This window comes from Giraffa tippelskirchi, chromosome 12, assembly GCF_054371585.1.
Source record: "Giraffa tippelskirchi isolate mGirTip1 chromosome 12, T2T-mGirTip1v1.2.pri, whole genome shotgun sequence".
Taxonomy (NCBI): Eukaryota; Metazoa; Chordata; class Mammalia; order Artiodactyla; family Giraffidae; genus Giraffa; species Giraffa tippelskirchi.
The window spans coordinates 149,313-170,663 of record NC_137286.1 but is presented as its reverse complement, the minus strand read 5'-3'; the positions used below and the strand labels follow the sequence as shown (position 1 = coordinate 170,663).

The 21,351-nt window shown below is 46.3% G+C and overlaps 1 long non-coding RNA gene across 1 annotated transcript; it reads left to right on the top strand.

The window, feature by feature from the left end:
• Positions 1-11,537: 11,537 nt before the first annotated feature.
• LOC145528903 (uncharacterized) lies at positions 11,538-17,289 on the top strand. The gene is made up of 3 exons (XR_014070780.1): positions 11,538-11,866; positions 14,062-14,426; positions 14,808-17,289. It is a non-coding gene; the product is annotated as an uncharacterized LOC145528903 (long non-coding RNA).
• The last annotated feature ends 4,062 nt before the right edge of the window (positions 17,290-21,351 follow it).

Genomic DNA, 21,351 nt, shown 5'->3' with positions numbered 1-21,351 from the left:
TTGATTCCAGGGTACTGGGATGAGGCAGAAAACCAACGGGCAGCAGGTGAGGTTGCTATGGTGATCGCCTTCCGGTCTGCCGTCCCTGCTCAGCAGAGACCAGACCTGCCCCTCGTCTCCTAGCCCCGCGCTTGGTGTGTTTTCTCAATACCTCAGTGGGAAAACGAAGGACCGAGCCTGCTGGAACCAAGGTAGTGTCTTCAACATTATCGTGACAGCTGTAAAAACAGTATCAGACAGAACCGAAGGGCGAGAGAGGAGGACTTCCCTGGGACAAGTGTGGGGAGGGGAGACCCTACGCTTCTTTCTACCATCCCAGGAGGTTCCAGGAACCCACTCGTTTCCGCCTTAGGGGCCCAGCCAGCAGAGACCTGATGTCCTAACCAAGAGTCACGCGACCCCAGATGCAGGGTCCGGGGATTGTGTGTGTCTCACTCCATCCACGTGGGTCCAGATCCCGTACTTGGAGACCCCGTGTTTGCTCCTGCCCCTCGGAGATTCCCAACATCTGAATTGAGGGTGTTGCCCTGATTAACCTGTGGTCTTTTTTCTTCTCTTCATCTTGGGACATTCACATGAGGTCAGGCACCTTTGAATGGGTTGCTGCTCTGTGTTCTGCTGAGTGAAAACCTTTGGTGGTGTCATATTAATGTCATAGCATATCACATATCTAATCTATAGGGTCACCAGTATCTGCGGTTCCCCAGATGGATTTTAGGTAATTTAATTTTTATTTTCTATTGGAGTCAAGTTGACTTCCATTGTTTTGTTAGTTTTAGCGGTACAGGAGCTTAATTTGATTTTACATATAATCGTATCTATTCTTTTTCCATTTTTTCCCTCGTATTATAGATGATTACAGTCTGTTCAGTAGAGTTCCCTGTTCTATTCCCTAGGTCCTATTTGATTATTAATTTGTTAGATATTAGTGTGTATAGTTAATCCTAAACTCTTAATTATCCCTTCTTTCTAACTTTCTTTTGATAATCATAGTTTGATTTTCTCAGGCTGTGAAGTCTGTTTTGTATATTAAGTCATTGGTATGAATTTATAGATTGCACCTGTAAGTGATATCTCACATGTTTATCTTTCTCTCTGAGTTCCCTCACTTACTGTGATGATTTCTTAGTCCATCCATGCTGCTGACAGCATCCTTATTTCATTCTATTTTATGGTTGAGTAGTATTCCAGGGTATAGATGTACCCCCTAGTCTTCATTATTCTGTCAGTGGACCTTTTGGTGGATTCCATGTCTTGCCTATTGAAATAGTGTTGCCCTGAAAATCAAGGGGCACGTGTCATTTTGAATAGTGATTTTCTGCGGACCTGCACTTCCCTTGTGGCTCAGCTGGTAAAGAATCCGCCTGCAATGAGGGAGACTTGGGTTTGATCCCTGGGATCGGAAGATCCCCTGGAGAAGAGAAAGGCTGCCCACTCCAGTGTTCTGGCCTAGTGAATTCCATGGACTGTATAGTCCATGGGGTTGCAAAGGGTCAGACACGACTGAGCTAATTTCTCTTCACTTTCTCTGGACCTAAGCCCATGAGTGGGATTGCAGGGTCATATGATACCTCTATGTCTTGTGTTTCTTGGAAGCTCCATACTGTTTTCCATAGTGGCTTCACCATTTACATTCTCAAAAAGCTTGTAGGAGGATTTCATTTTCTGTATATTCTTTGCAGATCTTTTATTTATTTATTTATTTTAACTTTATTTTTTGTAGATCATTTTGATGATGGCCATTGTGGCCAGCGTGAGGTGATACCTCATGGTAGTTTTGATTGGCATTGATGATTGGTGTGGAGTATCTTTCCATGTGCTTTTATTATTTTATACTTTGTGAGTACAATTTACCTCTTGAAAATGGCTTCTTGAATCTCGGCCCTGTTGGAAATTCTTTTCTGATGAAATACCCTGGGACATTTCTTGAGGGCAGATGTCATTTAAAGCCCTGTCAAATTTGTGACTATTTAGACCCCTTCAGCACCTATTTTATGGCTTGCCTGCTCGCTTAGTGGTAAAAGAATCCACCTGCAATGCAGGAGACTTTCAGGAGACCTGGGCTCGATCCCCTGGAGAAGAAAATGGCAAACCACTCCAGTATTCTTGCCTAGAGACTCCCATGGACAAAGGATCCTGGCCGGCTACAGTCCATGGGGTTGCAAAGAGTCGGACACGACTGAGCAACTAAGCAACAACAACTGCACCAGTTTTGACATGTACATCTTGGTCTGTACCAGCTAATTACTCCCCCACCCCCTGCCTCCTTTCCATACGTTTCTGAGTCTGTGAAACTGTTTGCCTTTTGTAATGACGTTCATTTGTATCCATTTTTAGATTCCACAGAAGTGATACTCTCTATTATCTGACTTTCCCTTTCTCAGTTATTTCACTTAGTTTGATCTCCTCTAGTTTCTTCCCTGTAACTGGAAATGGCATTATTTCACCCTTCTTTATGTCTGAGCAATATTGCATTGTGTATATGTGCCTCATTCTCTGTGTCCGTCTGTCTGTCCTTGCTCACTGAAGTCGCTCCCTTGTCTTGACTGTGGTACCCGGCGCTGCCGTGATCTGTGGAGTGCAGGTGTCTTTTAAAATTTTGCATTTTTTTCTGGATCTCCTTCTAGGTGTTGGATTTCTGGGTCACCGGGTACTTCTGTGTTTAGTTTTTAAAAGAACTGCCATAATATTCTCCCTAATTGGTGTACCGATTTACATTCCCACCAACAGTGCAGCAGGGTTTCTTTCTCTCCACACCCTCTGCAGAATTTATTGTTGTAGGTCTTTGATGTGGCCATTCTGACCAATGTGAGGTGATGCCTCATTCTACATTTGATTTGCCTTTCTCAAAGAACTAGTGATGCTGAGCATCTTTTCATGTGCTTTATGACCGTCTCTATGACTTCTTTAGAGAAACATGCATTTGGACCTTTGGCTGATTTTTTTGTTGAGTTTTTTTTTTTTTTTTTAGCTGAGGTGTACTAATAATTTGTATGTGTTGGAGAGAAAGTTCTTGTGAAATCAACCCTGAATATTCATTGGAAGTGGAACGACTGAAGGTGAAGCGCCAATCTTTTGACCACCTGAGGCGAAGAGTCGACTCATTGGAAAAGACCCTGATGCTAGAAAAGATTGAGGATGGGAGGAGAAGGGGCAGCAGAGGATGAGATGGTTGGATGGCCTTACCCACTCGACAGACATGAGTTTGAGCAAACTCCCAGGGACAGTGAGGGACAAGGAAGCCTAGCGTGCTGCAGCCCATGGGGTCACAAAGAGTCAGACGTGACTTAGCAACCGAACAACTACAAAAACCTGGATCTTCCTGAATATTAACTGCCTAGCAATTCAGCTGGCATTTAATATTCAGCTGCACAATATGAAAAGACAAAAAGATATGACACTGAAAAATGAACTCCCCTAGTTGGTAGGTGCCCAATGTGCTACTGGAGAAGAGTGAAGAAATAAATCCAGAAGGAATGAAAAGGCTAAAGTCAAAACGGAAACAGTTGTGGGTGTGTCTGGGGGTGGAAATAAAGTCCAATGCTGTAAAGAGCAATATTGCATAGGAACCTGGAATGTTAGGTCTATGAATCCAGGTAAATTAGATGTGGTCAAGAAGGAGATGGCAAGAGTGAACATTAACATTTGAGGAATAAGTGAACTAAGATGGATGGGAATGAGTGAATTTAATTCAGATGACCATTGTATCCACTACTGTGGGCAAGAATCCCTTAGAAGAAATGGAGTAGCCCTGATAGTCATCAAAAGAATGTGAAATGCAGTACTTGGCTGCAGTCTCAAAAACAACAGAATGATCTCTGTTCATTTCCAAGGCAATTCATTCAATATCAAAGTAGTCCAAGTCTATGCCCCAACCTCTAATACTGAAGAAGCTGAAATACTGAGCCTATGAAGACCTACAAGACCTCCCAGAACTAACACCAAAAAAAGATGTCCTTTTCATCATAGGGACTGGAATGCAAGTTTTCTATGAAATCTCTACTTCCCCCCACCCCTTTTTTATGCCTTAGAAGGTAGAGCAGAGTGGTGAGCATCAGGTCCTTGTGAGTTATTTATATCAGATACACTTTTCTGTGAATAGGAACAGGAAGATAGGGGATAAATTTTATGAATTATCTCTTAGAGACAAAGATTTCTGTGTATATGTTGAAGGAAGGAATGAAGGAAGGAAGGCAGAGGATTTTCCTTGTGGATTACTTGTTACATATATTGATTTCTTGTCAATTTAGATATGGACCTCCTAATGCATCCCTCCCTTCACTTCAATTTTTTCGTGGAACCATTTGTTTGATTTGAATTCTCAGAGTCTCTTTCAGAATTGGAAATTTGTTGACTTGCACATCTATTTTTTAGTTTACCTGGACAATACCTCATACACCATGTTCTCCCTCCGCCTTAGTGTATGATCCTTCAAGCTCCATCCCTGTGACTACCAGTGTTATAATTCTCTAACTTCAGCAGCAGTTTTATATGAGTGAGAAATAGTCTACCGTATACATGTAGCACATCTTCTTATTCAGTTGCTCAGTCGTGTCCGACTCTTTGTGACTCCATGGACCGCAGCATGCCAGGCTTCCTTGTCCATCACCAATGCCCAGAGCTTGCTCAAACTCATGTCCATTGAGTTGGTGATGCCATCCAACCATCTCACCCTCTGTCATTCCCTTCTCCTCCTGCCCTCAATCTCTCCCAGCATCAGGGTCTTTCCCAATGAGTCATTTCTTCGCATCATGTTACCAAAGTATTGGAGTTTCAGCTTCAGTATCTGTCCTTCTAAAGAATATTCAGGACTGATTTCCTTTAGGATGGACTGGTTGGATCTCCTTGCAGTCCAAGGGACTCTCAAGAGTCTTCTCCAACACCACAGTTCAAAAGCATCAATTCTTTGGCATTCAGCTTTCTTTATGGTCCAACTCTCACATCTATACATGACTACTGGAAAAACTATAGATTTGACTAGACGGAACTTTGTCGGCAAAATATTGTCTCTGTTTTTTAATATGCTGTCTAGGTTGGTCATAACTTTTCTTTCAAGGATCAAGCATCTTATAATTTCATGGTTGCAGTCACCATCTGCAGTGATTTTTGGAGCCCCCCAAAATAAAGGCTGTTATTTTTCCATTGTTTGCCCATCTATTTGCCATGAAGTGATGGGACCAGATGCCATGATCTTTGTTTATTGAATGTTGAGTTTTAAGACAGCTTTTTCACTCTCCTCTTTCACTTTCATCAGGAGGCTCTTTAGTTCCTCCTCACTGTCTACCAAAAGGGTGGTGTCATCTGTGTATCTGAGGTTATTGATATTTCTCCTGGCAATCTTGATTCCAGCTTGTGCTTCATCCAGCCCAGCATTTCACACGATGTACTCTGCATATAGTTAAATAAGCAGGGTGATAATGTACAGCCTTGACGTAGTCCTTTCCCCATTTGGAGCCAGTCCATTGTTCCATGTCTGGTTCTAACTGTTGCTTCTTGACTTGCATACAGATTTCTCAGGAGACAGTTCAGATGGTCTGGGATTCCCATCTCTGGAAGAATTTTCCACAGTTTGGTGTGATCTGCACAGTCAAAGGCTTTGGCATAATCAATAAAGGAGATGTTTTTCTGGAATTCTCTTGATTTTTCTATGATCCAATGGATGTTGGCAATTTCATCTCTGATTCCTCTGCCTCTCTAAATTGAGCTTGAACATCTGGAAGTTCATGGTTCATGTACTGTTGAAGCCTGGCTTGGAGAATTTTGAGCGTTACTTTGCTAGCATGTGAGATGAGTGCAATTGTGTGGTAGCTTGAGCATTCTTTGGCATTGCCCTTATTTGGGATTGGAATGAAAATTGACCTTTTCCAGTCTTGTGGCCACTGCTGAGTTTTCCAAATTTGCTGGCATATGGAGTGCAGCACTTTCAAAGCATCATCTTTTAGGATTTGAAATAGCTCAACTGGAATTCTATCACCTCCACTAGCTTTTTGTAGCAATGCTTCCTAAGGCCCACTTGACTTCACATTCCAGGATGTCTGGCTCTAGGTGAGTGATCACACCGTCGTGGTTTTCTGGGTCATGGAGATCTTTTTTGTATAATTCTTCTGTGTATTCTTGCCACCTCTTCTTAATATCTTCTGCTTCTGTGAGGTCCATACAATTTCTGTCCTTTATTGAGCCCATCTTTGCATGACATATTCCCTTGGTGTCTCTAATTTTCTTGAAGAGATCTCTAGTCTTTCCCATTCTATTGTTTTCTTCTACTTCTTTGCACTGATCCCTGAGGAAGGCTTTCTTATCTCTGCTTGCTCTTCTTTGTAACTCTGCATTCAAATGGGTATATCTTTTCTTTTCTCCTTTTCCTTTCACTTCTCTTCTTTTCACAGCTATTTGTAAGGCCTCCTCAGACAACCATTTTGCCTTTTTGTATTTCTTTTTCTTGGGGAAGATCTTGATCCCTGTCTCCTGTACAATGTCACAAACCTCCATCCATAGTTCTTCAGACACTCTGTCTATCAGATCTAATCTCTTGAATCTATTTCTCACTTCCACTGTAGAATTGTAAGGGATTTGATTTAGGTCATACCTGAATGGTCTAATGATTTTCCCTACTTTCTTCCATTTAAGTCTCAATTTGGCAATAAGGAGTTCATGATAGGAGCCACAGTCAGCTCCCAGTCTTGTTTTTTGCTGACTGTATAGAGCTTCTCCATCTTTGACTCAAAGAATATATTCAGATTTCGGTATTGACCATCTGGTGATGTCCGTGTGTAGAGTCTTCTCTTGTGTTGTTGGAAGAGGGTATTTGCTATGACCAGTGCGGTCTCTTGGCAGAACTCTGTTAGCCTTTGCCCTTTTCATTTTGTACTCCCAGGCCAATTTTGCCTGTTCCTCTAGGTATCTCTTGACTTCCTACTTTTGCATTCCAGTCCCGTATTATGAAAAGGACATCTTTTTTGGGTGTGAGTTCTAGAACATCTTGTTGGTCTTCACAGAATAATTCAATTTCAGCTTCTTCAGCATTACTGGTTGGGGCCTAGACTTGGAACTGTGATATTGAATGGTTTGTCTTGGAAACGAACAGAAATCATTCTGTCATTTTTGAGACTGCACCCAAGTACTGCATTTCCAACTCTTCTGTCGACTATGAGGGCTACTTCATTTCTTCTAAGGGATTCTTGCCCACAGTAGTAGATATAATGGTCATCTGAGTGAAATTCGCCCATTACAATCCATTTTAGTTCACTGATTCCTAAAATGTTGATGTTCACTCTTGCCATCCCCTGTTTGACCACTTCTAAGTTACCTTGATTCATGGACCCAACATTCCAGCTTCCTATTCAGTATTTCTCTTTATAGCATGGGACTTTACTTCCATTACCAGTCACATCCACAACTGGGCATTGTTTTCACTTTGGCTCCATCTCTTCATTCTTCCTGGAGCTATTTCTCTCCTCTTCTCCAGTAGCATGTTGGGCACATACTGACCTGGGGAGTTTATCTTTCAGTGTCCTATCTTTTTGCCTTTTTGTACCTTTCATGGGATTCTCAAGGCAAGAATACTGAAGTGGTTTGCCATTCCCTTCTCCAGTGGACTACATTTTGTCAGAACTCTCCACCATGACCCATCTGTCTCGGGTGGCCCTACATGGCATGGCTCATAGTTTCTTTGAGTTAGACAAGGCTGTGGTTGTTGTGATCAGTTTAATTAGTTTTCTGTGTTTTGGATTCTACCTGAACAAACAGAAAAGGCCTTGAGTCTCACTACTATTTCCCCATAAAGCATCACACAAACACCCAATCCAGACTAATCATTTTAGGGTCCACAGTACACTACTGAGGGTGCTTCTATGCCAGGAGGCAGCGTTGTCAGGAAGGAGGCTTGAGCTAAGATCCCCAGGACAAGCAGAGGTGAAGACTGGCTTAATTTTGCCTTGAAATTTCTAGCGGCCTCGATCCCACAATGTAATCTTGTCCCAGCCTGACACAGCACACACTAAACCTTAAAAATTGTTCTCTGCCAGACTGTTTTGACCCCACCCCAGTTCAGCAATGGGACTCAAGCCTGCTTGGCCTCCAGGGATGCGGTAACGTCCCAAGTTAGGGAGGTCGAACGTCATACAGTAGACACTGCTTTGCTTCCCTTTTCTTTAACATCATACCAATACTACCCGCGGTATAGTCCAATTGACCTGCTGTGACGATTGTCACTGCACAGTCGCCTGATTCAGGTATGAAGTCATCTATGGGTTTTCTCTATGGTTTTGGTGGGACTATCTGCCTTAGGAGGTCGAGCAGAGTGGTGAGCATCAGGTCTTCATGCCTTTTCTACCTCAGGTACCCTTATTTTCAATGGAAAGCAGGAAGGTAACAGATAACTGGTACGGATCATCTCTTAGAGCTACAGAGTTGTATGTCTGGATGGAAGGGTGGAGGAAAGGGTACAGCCCACGTGGGTGATTCATTACAGGTACAGATCTGCTTTCGCTTTGGGTACTTACCCACTAATTTGTTCCAGGCCGTGCTGTTTCTTTCTTTCCGAAATCCTTTTTTTGACTTTGAATTCTCAGGGTCTCTTTCTGGGATGTCAGTTTGTCGCCTTCTCTGTCTGTCCTCACTTGGCCTAGACTAGACCTCATATACCCAGTTCTTCCTCTGCCTGACTGACTACTCTTAGCCTCTGATCCTTCCTGGGCCATCCATCCGTGTCTCCCAGGGTTGGAGTTCCCTACTTTCCATATCTTTTTTTTCTGTGAGGGAGAAACCGTCTACCAGATCTGTGTACGTTTTCTTTAAGCTTCAGTCTCTCGTTGGGGATTTTGCAGGTTGCACATCTAGGCTCCTGAAGGAAGCAGTGCTGGCGGTCTGTTGGGGTGCATGTGCCTTTTGATTGATGGAGCTCTCAGGATACAGGCCAAGGTGCAGGAATGACATAAGGCCTGGCTTGAGAGTGTTTCTTTCAGGCGTTCCGAGTCTGCTGTCTCCCTTCTAGCGGCTGCTGTCAATGGGCACTCCCAGCCACAGTCCAGGGCGGTCCTTCTTCCTCCAGACTCTCTGCCTTGTTGATTGCCTATAGCCTTGCCATGTTGGCATTTGTGAGTGTTGCAATGTGACTTCCCATTGTCCTTTCGATTGGCATTCCTGCAGTAATCAGGGATGCTGAGCGCCTTGTTTGGTGGGGGATGTTGAGTGCGTCTGTGCTTTCTGTTTTGTTTTTTTTTCTTTCTTCTCCTTTAAGGGTGTGAGGGCGATTTTCCTTTGGCAGTTGGCTTCCTGAACATCAGCTGCCATTCCCTGGGGGCAGCTGGCTGGAAGGGAAGCCCAGGCCTTGTGGATTGAGCTGAGGTGCCTGTGGTCGTGTTGTAATTACAGAAAATGGCCACAAGGTGGCAGCACTTTCCCATGCCCACCTTTGGATCCTGGGGGCAAGCGGAGCCTTAGGGCCAGCTGGCTTCCTGGGCTGAGCAATAAATGAGTGGGATGTGCCTGAGCAAAAAAGATAGGGCCTGAGTCTCACTCCTTTCCCCCTACAGCATCTCACAAACGGCCCTTCCAGACGGGTCCCTTCAGGGTCCACAGTGCACTGCTGGGGGTTCTTAGGCGCTAGAAGGCTGCATCCTCAGGCAGGAGGCTGGACCTGGGCTTCCCAGCACCGGGGGAGGGAGAGGCCGCCTGAATAACCTCAGTTACGCAGATGACAGAACCCTTATGGCAGAAAGCGAAGAACTAAATAGCGTCTTGATGAAAGTGAAAGAGGAGAATGAAAAAGTTAGCTTAAAACTCAACATTCAAAAAACAAAGATCTTGGCATTCGGTCCCATCACTTCCTGGCAAATAGATGAGGAATCAATGGAAACAGTGAGAGTGTTTTTTTTTTTCCCCTTGAGCTCCAAAATCACTGCAGTTGGTCACTGCAGCCATGAAATTAAAAGACGCTTCCTCCTTGGAAGAAAAGCTATGACCAACCTAGACAGCACATTAAAAAGAAGAGACATACTTTGCCGACAAATGTCTGTCTAGTCAAAGCTATGGTTTTTCCAGTAGTCATATATGGACGTGAGAGTTGGACCATAAAAAAACTGAGCGCTGTGGAATTGATGCTTTTGAACTGTGGCGTTGGAGAAGACTCTTGAGAGTCCTTTGGACTGCAAGGAGATCTAACCAGTCCGTCCTAAAGGAAATCAGCTCTGAATATTCATTGGAAGGACTGATGCTGAAGTTGAAGCTCCAATACTTTGGCCACCTGATGGGAATACTGACTCACTGAGAAAGACCCTGATGCTGGGAAGGATTGAAGGCAGGAGGAGAAGGGGATGACAGAGGGTGAGATGGTTGGATGGCATCACTGACTCAATGGACTTGAGTTTGAGTAAGCTCCAGGAGTTGGTGATGGACAGGGAGGCCTGGTGTGCTGCAGTCCATGGGGTTGCAAAGAGTCAGACATGACTGAGTGACTGAACTGAACTGAACTGAGGCAAAAAGGGCCTGACTTCCTCAGCTTTACCCTACTCTGGCGATCCCAGAACCTCTTATTTAAAAATAGAAATTTTGCTTTGGCTCGATTTATAAATTGAAAAAGGTCTGTGGTGAATGTCTTATACAATCTTTGAAGGCATAATAATTTAACTCTGAAGTTACAGAACATAGAACTTCCTAAAAGAAATTTCCAGCCAGTGGAGAGGGGAACCCCGTAGGACCATGCTTCGAGAACTGCGCCCCCTCCTATGAGGAGTCCAGGGGCTTATATAAGACGAGGGCTTGCAGTCAGGACTTAGTGATGAGGAACAGAGGTGTTAGGATCTTGTCAAAAACAGTCTTAGGCTGGTGTCAATAGCCCAGTAATTGAGTCTAGCAGTTCAGTGACTCTGTGGCCTTTCTGATATGTAACTACAAGGGGAAGGGAGTGTTGTGAGGATAAACAAAGGATAATATGTACAACACTGTGTCCTTACATGGCAGGGAGAGAGACAGAGAGACACACAGGCAGAGCAGACAGTCTTTTAGAGAGAATTTGCTGAGAACAGAGGACTGAGGTAGGGAGGGCCGCTGATGAGACAGTGGGCAGACTTCCTGACCGACCAGAAGAGCTGATCTCTTTCATGGGCTTGAGGCAATTGTTATAGTCTCAGGACAAAGAAAGTTCCTATGAGATGGGATGGTGTTCTCATTGGTTGGGGGTCTTTTGATTGCCCACCTTGCCTAATATGGAGGTTGGAACTTGCTGTTTAGGGACAGCATGTAAAGTGAAAAGTGAAGTGAAGTCGCTCAGTTGTGTCCGACTCTTCGCGACCCCATAGACTGTAGCCTACCAGGCTCCTCTGTCCATGGGATTTTCCAGGCGAGAATACTGGAGTGGGTTGCCATTTCCTTCTCCAGGAAATCTTCCTGACCCAGGGATTGAACCTGGGTCTCCTGCATTGTAAGCAGACAGTTTACCGTCTGAGCCACCAGGGAAGTCCAAGGGACAGAATGACGAATGACAAACAGAATGGCCCTTGACGGTGGTTGCCATGGAGCTTCGCTAATTCTGGAAATATTGCCCTATGACCCCAGCACGTGGTTCCACAGTTTATGCTTCAGAAGGACCATGTTGAGATGGGGTGTAAGATTCACCTTGTGGGCAGGGAGCTTTGTTAGGGCCTGAGGGAGGGATCAGGCTTGAGCCAAGGTTGTGGCCCTAGAGGGAAATCAGTGTGGGGACTGGCCATAGGCTCTAGAGGGGGAACTGGCAGTCACTGGGACACAAGGAAGTGGGAGACTGGGAGGCCCTGGGCGTCTGGGCTCAGCAACCAGGGGAGGTCGGGCTGCCTCCTGGGTGTGGGAGCAGCAGGGTCACAGTCCTCTGTGAGGCCTCTTGGCCCTCAAGGTGAGACGGGGATGTGGTGGCTGGACAGATGCACCTGGTCTGGGAGAGAGTCTAGGCTGGAAATGTCACTGGAATCGTTGCAGGAAAAGGAGAGACCGGGCGGGGGCGTGTGGGTCATAGCAGATCCACGCGGGTGACTGTGGTGCAGTCCTGGTGGAGTCAACTCAGAGCCAGAAAGGGCTGCCTGTCAGGAGCTCAGCTTCTTTCTCTGTTCCTATAAAACCCCCATGTCAGTCTGAAACCCTGTCAGGAGACTTCTGAGACCAGTGTTGCATGGTTTCATCAAAGGGCATGTGACCATGCTCAGTCATGTCTGACCCTGGGGATTGTAGCCCGCCAGGCTCCTCTGCCCTTGGAATTTTTCATGCAAGAATACTGGAGCGGGCTGCCATTTCCTCCTCCAGAGAATCTTCCCAACTCAGGGATCAAATCCCCTTCTCCTGTGTCTCCTGCATTGGCAGATGGGTTCTTTACCACTGAGACACCCGGGAAGCCTTTTCATCAAAAGGTCCCTGGGACAATAGAACCACTGCCGGCCCCGCCCGTGTCCGCACTGGGGTTGAGTCCCATCAGGGCCCCGGGCCTCACAGACGACAGGGAGCTCTTGCCCTCAGGACTGGCTCCTCCTCCCAACCAGCTGCTGGTTAAAGGCCCAGGCATCCCCATCCTGGCTCCAGGCTCCAGGGCCTGGCTTCTGGGACAGCTTAGGGGTAAGGAAGACCCTCACACTCCTATACTTGCCTGGGGTCAAAATGTCTTAAAATCGGCACCTCGCAGATCATGGAGGGCTGAGTGTTTCCAGCGAGTATGGGGGAACCACGGGGCGTGAGGTTCCTACGTGTGCAGGGCATTCCCAGTGCAGAGGTCTGTGCGTTTCCCCGGCCAGTCAGCTCCCCACGTCATCCTCCCAGGAAGCCCAGACCCAGGGTCACCAGGGCAGAGGCCCTCTCTCCCTTTATGTGTAGCTGTCAGTCCCACAGTGAGAACCCGGTGCCCACCATCCCCCGTTTCTCTGTGTGCTGCTCCTTTCCAGATGACATGTTCAGAGGTTTGAGCATTCTCAGCTGCCACACCCTGGAGAGACCTCTGTAAAATCAAGCCCACTGTTTATGAAGCTCCGTTTTGCCTTTAGTCTACAGATTCTGCTCTTTCCCACAGTTGTCAGCGCCTTTTGCCTCATCCCGCACAGTGAGGTTTTTCTATGTAGTTCTACTACAGTCAGATGCGGTGTCCCATTGTGTGTTCCACTCCTACACCCAAAATAACTAAAGTCAAATAGATTATAATCGACCCCTTGGGCTATACACATCTGCAGGCTCAGACAAATGCATAGTGACAGGTACCCATTCTAAAGTATCACATGGAATCCTTTAAACCCCCACTCCATGATCTGCTTATTATCTGTGTAGCTTTGCCTCATCCAGGATGTCATAAATGGGGTCACACTGATGTCGGAGATAGCTGGGCTCCAGGTTAGACACTAGCAACTGGCCTCCTGTTTGCATTTCACGGGGGATGAGGAAGTGGGCTTCAGCTGGATACTCACAACGGTTAGCATTTCCTGAGACAAGGGACAGCAGGACTTCGGTTACGGCATTTACAGTCAGCCTCCTGTTTGCCCTCTGAAATGGCAGTAGCAACAGCAACAGGGTAAATAGCCAGGGTTTGTCACTTGGAAACACGTTCAAGTAACAGTTATGGCAATAGTCAAGGTAATAGTCAAGGCAAGGACAAAGAGGGGCAAAACCCTGTGTGAGAAAAGGAGTCAGGAATCGCTGCTCCCCCTCCTTTGGGACAAAGGAGACACTCCACATGCACAGGAAGGCTCTTTGTGGGTTGAAAGTCTGGGGACAGTGCCAGGTCAGAATGAGTCTGGCACCTCCCTTCACTTGAGGTCCATCTTGGCTGGGGGTGTGTGCACACCAAGAGGAGGGTCCCAGCGTAGATCAGGTTGAAAAAGAAACCAGATAACTGGCTGAAGGAAGACAAAGACCCGGAAGATCCGACCTGTATGAATGACTTAACCGCCTCTTTACTGCGCTCCTCCTCACCAGGGGGGCTGCCCACACACTTTCTCTCCGGATGTGGGTCTCTGCCTTGCTTCTGTCTCAACTAAACAAATGGTTTCTCTCTGTGCTCTCCCACTTGTTGTTATGCTATGTCTATAATAATGAATTTTATACTTGCATTTACAGTCTCTGCCTCCGGGATAAATGCATTTTTCTCTGGGACAAAGACTCAAGGGAAAATATCTTCTAGCCCGTAGCCCTTGCTGCTCTGGTGTCTAGGATCCCTGGCTTTCATCCAGGCTGGCCAGGTTCAGTTCTTGGGCAGGGAATTAAGATCCCGCTTCATGCCCTGCTCACTGTCTTACCAAGTCCAAGCTCACTCTGCTCGTCGCACAACAGGCCAATGAATCCAAGAGACGAGGTGTTGAGGCAAGGAAGAGACTTTAATTGGGGAGCCAGCTGACTGAGAAGACCGCAGGCTAGTGCCTCAAAATATCCATCTTGTCAGGGCCTGGTGGCCATGCTTTTTTATGGATCAGAAATGGAGGGAGGTGAGGAAACAAAGCAAGAAGACTTTTCAATCCTTGCAGATGTCTCCTAGAAGGGCAAGCCTCAGGCAGGGGGATGTGTTAGTCTCACTTTCTTACAGTCCTTCATAGGGGGCTCAGATTATCTCCCAGAGGCAGGCCATTATGTATATTTATTATAATAAAAAAGGGTTAAAGTCAAAGAAGCAGATCCAGTGTAAATTTAAAATTAACCCTCCCTGGTTACAACTGCTGCCTCGTTGAGTTCAATAGTGTGTGCAGCTTCTTTACACTGGATTCTTTCACTAACAGTGTATGAGTTGATGGTTTATTCCTTTGTGTTGCTAAGCAGTGTTCCATTGCATATGCTTGTAAAGAAAAACAATTTTCCTTCTACCCTTCCAGATTCTTGGTAGAGACTTTCCCTGTAAAAAAGAAGAAACAGATTACCAGGAGAAAAACAGAAGTTTAATAACCAGTATATCTCCTATATGTGTTTTCCTGGCGGCTCCGATGGTAAAGAATCCACCTGCAATGCGGGAGACCTGAGTTTGATCCCTGGGTTGGGAAGATCCCCTGGAGGAGGGCACAGCAACGCACTCCAGTATTCTTGCCTGGAGAGCCCCCCTGGACGGAGGAGAGGAGCCTGGCGGGTTACAGTCCACGGAGTCGCAAAGAGTCGGACATGACTGAGCGACTAAGCACATACCTCCTGTATATACAAGAGCTACCCAGAAAAAGTGAGGTACTCCCTGTAACGTCCAAGGCCATTATTTAAAATACTATCTTCAGATAAAAACAATAGGAGAAAGTCCTTGGGGGAGGTTATCATGCGAAACACAGTAAAGAAATGTATGATTGTTTGCAGATTTAAGTCAGGGCTCCACCATTGAAAAGAGCTACTTGAGATTTAATCATCCTTCTATTTCTGGTGCAAAGAGGGAAAGCCATTAAATATGGAAATTTTTCTATGGTAAATGTCCTTCATCTCCATACAGTTTTCTGAGATTCCTGTTTTTTTTTCTTTTCTTTTTTTTTTAATAAGACTGAAATATTCCTTATGCCGGAAAGGCATATCTTGGGGCGGCATGTTCTGTTTGCCTTGACATGGATGTTTCCCACTTTGCTTGTGCATTCATCTATTGAAGGATATCCTTATTTGTTCAAGTTTGTAGCTATTATGAATAGTGCTGCTGTGCATAATTTCATCCTTGTTTGAATTTGGAGATAGGTTTTCAAAGCAGTTCACTAAATACTGAGCATCCCAAGGTGAGACTTGTTTAGCTTTGGAAAAAACTGCCCAGCTGTCTTACAAAGTGGCTGTACAGGCATCCCACTGTTAGAGGAAGCACACTGACTGAAACCGCCCACCCTGCCCAGGCACCATGGTAACCATTTGCATGAGTTGTTTTACGACAGGAGGTTCTGGTAAGGAACACAGAACTCATGAGCCACCACCAACTGAAAGAGTTTGGGAAAGGTCAAAAGGAGACACCATATGTCCAACCACCTCCCAGAATCCTCTCTGGCATCCATCTTGGCTGAACAGGGTGTGCACTGCTGTAGCCATGCTCTCCGGGAAGCAAACTCTTTCAGAAGGACAACGCAAATAGTGAAGAGCAATTTATTACATGGGTGGGTCCAAGGCAGAGTCTCCTCTTAGCCAAGGACCCCGACCAGTTTTTGTGACAACCTTATATACCATAAGTGTACGTGCCCAAACTCACATCCCCAGATTCCTTGAAACTAGTCTGGATAGTGTAAAGGAGAGATATAATCAAGGGTAGCTATGATTTATATGCAGTAAGTCTTAGTTGGATAAACAGGGTAACATATATCAATGGATATTGTACAGATAATTTGTTTTGCTTTGGGGTAAATTAGTACACTCCCTTGGTGACAGGATGTCTTGGTACGAGTCCTGAAGGCCTTTTATCCGGGGGTCACTTTTCCAATTGATACGTCATCTCCATGGATACTGGGCACATAATTTAGTGTCCATCGGGTGAGCACCCAAGCATATAGTCCAAAGTTCACAGGGGTTTCAAGACAGAGACTGATTTTCAAGACGGAATCTGTTCGGCCTACTTTCCTCCTTCAGCACCACCAGGCAGGACTCTGAGTCAGAATGATTGGCTAAAGACAACCCGGAAACTAATCCCATCACCATAAAACCTGGGTTCCCTTCCCCTACTGCTCTCCATCCGGGCGCCCTTCCCAATAAAGTCTCTTTCTTTGTCAGCACGTGTGTCTCCTCGGACAATTCATTTCCGAGTGTTAGACAAGAGCCCAGTTTTGGGGCCTGGAAGGGGTCCCCCTTCCTGCAACACCACCAGCAGTGAAGGAGAGCTTCTGTCGTTCCTCACCCTCCAGCAATCGCTACTGTCATATATTCGGAGCACAGCGGTGCTAATAGGTGCGGTGTGTTAACTCATGATTTTAAATGTTATTCCCTAGTAGTATGATACTTTTGTATAATTTTTGTATGATATTTAGCATCTGCATATCCCCTTTGGCCAGGTGTTTCTGGTTAGATCCTTACCCATTTTTTTTTTTTTTTAAACTGGGGCTGTTTTAGAGGCCTTTGTCTATTGTAGGTCCAAATCCTTTATTAGATATGTGTTTGCAAATATTTTTCTCCCAGTTTGTGGCTTGTCTTTAGACTTTCTGAATAAGGTCTCTCAGGGGAGAAAACTTTAATTTTATAAAGTCCACATATTTTTTTCTTTTGTATATTGGCGTTTTCTGTGTTAAAACTCAAAGCTCATGATCTGCAGACCAAAGCCAAGGTCATGTATATTTTTTCTTATATATGCATGTAATTTTGATTGTTTTGCATTTTAAATGTCTGTTAATAAATCTGAGTGAATTTTGTGTAAGTTTGACAGTTTGTGTTTACAGTCATTTCATTTCATATGGTTTCCAGTTGATTGTTCTGTAACTATTTTGGAGAAGTCATAAGATATTCATCTCTATTTCAGTTTGAATTTCTTATCTGCAGCAGAACTCCACATATCTGCTCCACGGCCCCCTGGAGCCTGCTCCCTCTGAGATCCAGGAAACAGGAGGACCTACCAAACCGAGCCCATCCCTCATCAATGAGGTCAGGCTGCCCGCTGTCTCTTCAGACTGCGTTCTTTCACTGAGTAATATGCACGTGAGATTTAACCATGCCTTTTGAGGGTTGGTGGTACATGCCTTTCTACTGCTGAGTAATACTCCATCGCATGTGTATGGGAGGAAAAACAATTTTCATTCTGCCCTTCCACAATAAAAGACAAATCACCAGGAGAAAAAACAGAAGCATACCTCCTCTCTGCTTCCCTGGTGGCTTAGTGGTAAAGAATCCACCTGCAAAACAGGAGAGACGGGTTTGATCCCTGGGTTGTGAAGATCCCCTGGAGAAGGAGTTGGCAACCCACTCCAGTATTCTTGCCTGGGGAATCCCATAGACAGAGGAGCCTGCGGGGCTACAGTCCATGGGATCCCAGAGTTGAACATGACTTAGTGACTAAAACAACAAATGCCTACTGTATACAGGGGAGCTACCAAAGAAAAGTGAGTCACTCCCTGAAATGTCCTAAGCCATCACCTTAAATACCATCTTCAGCTGAAGACAGAAGTAAGACCTTGGGGAATGGGAGAAGCTGGTGGAAGGTTATCATGCAAGACACAGTAAAGAAGGATGATTGTTGGTAGATTTAAGGTGGGACCTTTCCATTGATAAGTTACTTGAGTTAATTATCCTTCTATTTCTGGTGCAAACAGGGGCAACCCTTAAATGCAGAGATTTCTCTGTTGTAAATGTCCTTCACAAAAGGCAATTGCTACTTAGTTGACTGAGAGTCCTCTTTTTTTTTTTCCCCTTGAATTCGACGTGAATAATCCTCACACCAGAGAGGCTTATTTTGGGGTGGCCAGCTCTACTTGCCTTCAAGTTTTTAACTATTATGAATAGTGCTGCTGTGCAGAAGTTCATCTTTGTTTGCATTTGGGCATGGATTTTTCAAAGCAGTTTCTTAAATACTGGAGATAGGGATTGTTGGATCCCAAGGTGAGGTTTGTTTAGCTTCGGAGAAAACTGCCCAACTGTTTTACAAAGTGGCTGTGCATGCGTCCCATCAGCAGTGAGGGGACTTTCCTTTTGTTCCTCAGCCTCCAGTAATTGGTATTGTCATATATTTAGAATTTAGCAGTCCTAATAATATGTGATGTGATATCTCATGATTTTAATTTGTAATTCCCTAATGGTGTATGATGTTGAACATGTTTTTGTTTTTGACTATCTGTATATCTTTTTTTGGCTGGTTGTCTGTTCAGATCTTTACTCATTTTTTATGGGGTTGTTCAAGAGGTCTTTGTCTATTTTGAGTCCAAATCCTTCATCACATGTGAGTTTTGCAAATACTTCTCTCCCAGATTGTGTTTTTTCTTTTGATTTTCTGAATAAGATCTTTAAGAATCAGTTCAGTTCAGTTACTCAGTCATGTCAGACTCTTTGCGACCCCATGGACTGCAGCACACCAGGCCTTCCTGTCCATCACCAACTCCCGGAGTTTACTCAAACTCATGTCCATTGAGTCAGTGATGCCATCCAACCATCTCATCCTCTGTCATCCCCTTCTCCTCCTGCCTCCAATCTTTCCTAGCATCAGGGTCTTTTCAAAGGAGTCACCTCTTTGCATCAGGTGGCCAAAGTGTTGGAGTTTCAGCTTCAGCATCAGTCCTTCCAATAAATATTCAGGAGTGATTTCCTTTCAGATGGACTGGTTCGATCGCCTTGAAGGCCACAGGACTCTCAAGAGTCTTCTTCAACACCACAGTTCAAAAGCATCAAATCTTCGGCCCTCAGCTTTCTTTATAGTCCAACTCTCACATCCATACATGACTACTGGAAAAACCATAGCCTTGACTAGATGGACCTTTGTTGGTGAAGTAACGTCTCTGCTTTTTAATATGCTGTCTAGGTTGGTCATAACTTTTCTTCTAAGGAGAAAGTGTCTTAATTTCATGGCTGCAGTAGTTGTGCATGGGCTTAGTTGCTCCATGGCAGGCGGGATCTTCCCAGATCAGGGATTGAACCCATGTCTCCTGCGTTGGTAGGTGGATTTTAACCACTGCACCACCGCGGAAGTCATTCCACTCCCTCCTTCCTGCCAACCTCCTACTTAAAAAAAGACTAAAAGCAACCTGTTTAGTAAGTTTTCAGGAGTCTGAGCTCTGAGGTCAGAGTCTGTGGTGTCATTCTCCCAAAGGCTTCAGATACCAGTTGTGCTCATGAATCTGGCAACCAGGTTGGGTCTGGCGGCTGAAGACAGGCTTGGCCTCTGGAGCTCTGCCTTCACCGACTCACGCAGGGTCCCTGAGCCCTGGTAGCCAAGCAGAGCGGTGCGCAGGCGGGGCTGGTACAGCTATGGGACCGCTGCATTCAGAGTGGAGCCTGCGGCGGAGGCAGCTGGCTGTCCTGTCCCCGTGACTGCTGCTGTCCTGTGTGTCCGTGCAGGGCAGTCACGGTGTCAGGTGAGGCCTGGCCGCTGTCGTGGGGACAGGATGGGACCTCAGACAGCTCACATCCACACCCCACCCCACCCCACCCCCGCTTCAGGTCGTGGCTTGTGGCTGCTGTCAGCTCCCTGGGCTGGGAGGCTGTGTAACGCACCAGCCCCATTGCTCATGGTCAGCTGAGACCCCAAGCTCTGGGGTAGCACACCATCCCTGCCACCATGCAGGTCGTCCCACTTCTGTGAGGGAGGGCCTGTGCGGGGCTGTGGGTGATGGGGGATTTGGGGGTGTTGTGGGCTGGTCCAGGAGTCAGCTTTTTGAGGGGAAGAGAGGGGAGCAGAGGGGAGGGAGAAGCTTTGAATTGCTCAGGCCTGCAGGGGATTCCAGGCCCAGCTCCGGTGGGAGGTGCAGGTGAGAAGCCCCTGCAAGTTGCTCGGTCCTCACCGTATTTCAGTTGAAGCCCCTCTGCCTGCACCACCCCTAACTCTCCCTCCCGCGGCCCCTGCCTAAAGCCACAGAAGATGGGGAGTCTATACGACTTCCCTTCCTGTAGGGAAACCAAGCCACAGACAAACGTGTTCCTTTAAGAAAGCATGAAAGAAACGAGAAAATACTAGTGTGGGTTATTACTGACACAGTTCATGTAGACGCTTCAGAAGCCTGGGACAGGGAGGGAACTGAGGGCCGTTGCCCCCAGTCCTGGAGTTTGCACCCTCCGCCCCCCGTCCCACGGCCCACTCTCCCGTTGGTGTCTTCTGGTGACCGGGCGAACTTCAGCCTCCTGAACCCATCCTGGAAGGATCAGGCCGGGGCAGAGGTCATTCACAGAGGGGAGGGTGTGGTCGACTCTTTAGCAAGCCATTGCCTCCACTCTGTGTTGGAGCTCAGTTCTGGGTCAAAGCAAGCGTGGCTTCCTGATGCGGTCACCACCTTCACTCACTGGGGGGTCTTTGTGCCCACCTTGTCCCCTCGTGCAGCCTGGTCACCCCTGGGACCCGTGTGTGCGTATCTGCTCTGCTCACAGTACACCCCGGGGTCCATCAGACTTCACTCATAAAAGGGACGTGTAAGGATGAACTATTCCATAGTTAAGAATTTCAAGGTCGTGACAGTATTGACCAGAGCACGTGGACACAGGTATGAAGGCTGTGCGTAGAGAAGCTCCTGTGTGGGCTTCGAGGACCCTCCGTGTCGGTGTAGGATGCGGGCCGGACAGGGACTTCCTTCACACGCGGCTCCAGGCTCTGTTCTTGGCAGGCAGACGACTGTCGGCACTGCCTGTCCGTGGAGGGGCTCTGGGGCTGCCCCGCTCAGCAGGAACGGCAGTGGTGGGAACGGAGGGCGCCCTCCCTTAGCACCCCTGACCTCACACCCACTCATCAGGGCAGCCAAGTGCCTAAACGGCCCCTTCCTCGTCTAGCTCTGAAGACCTGAAAGGTGTAGGGGC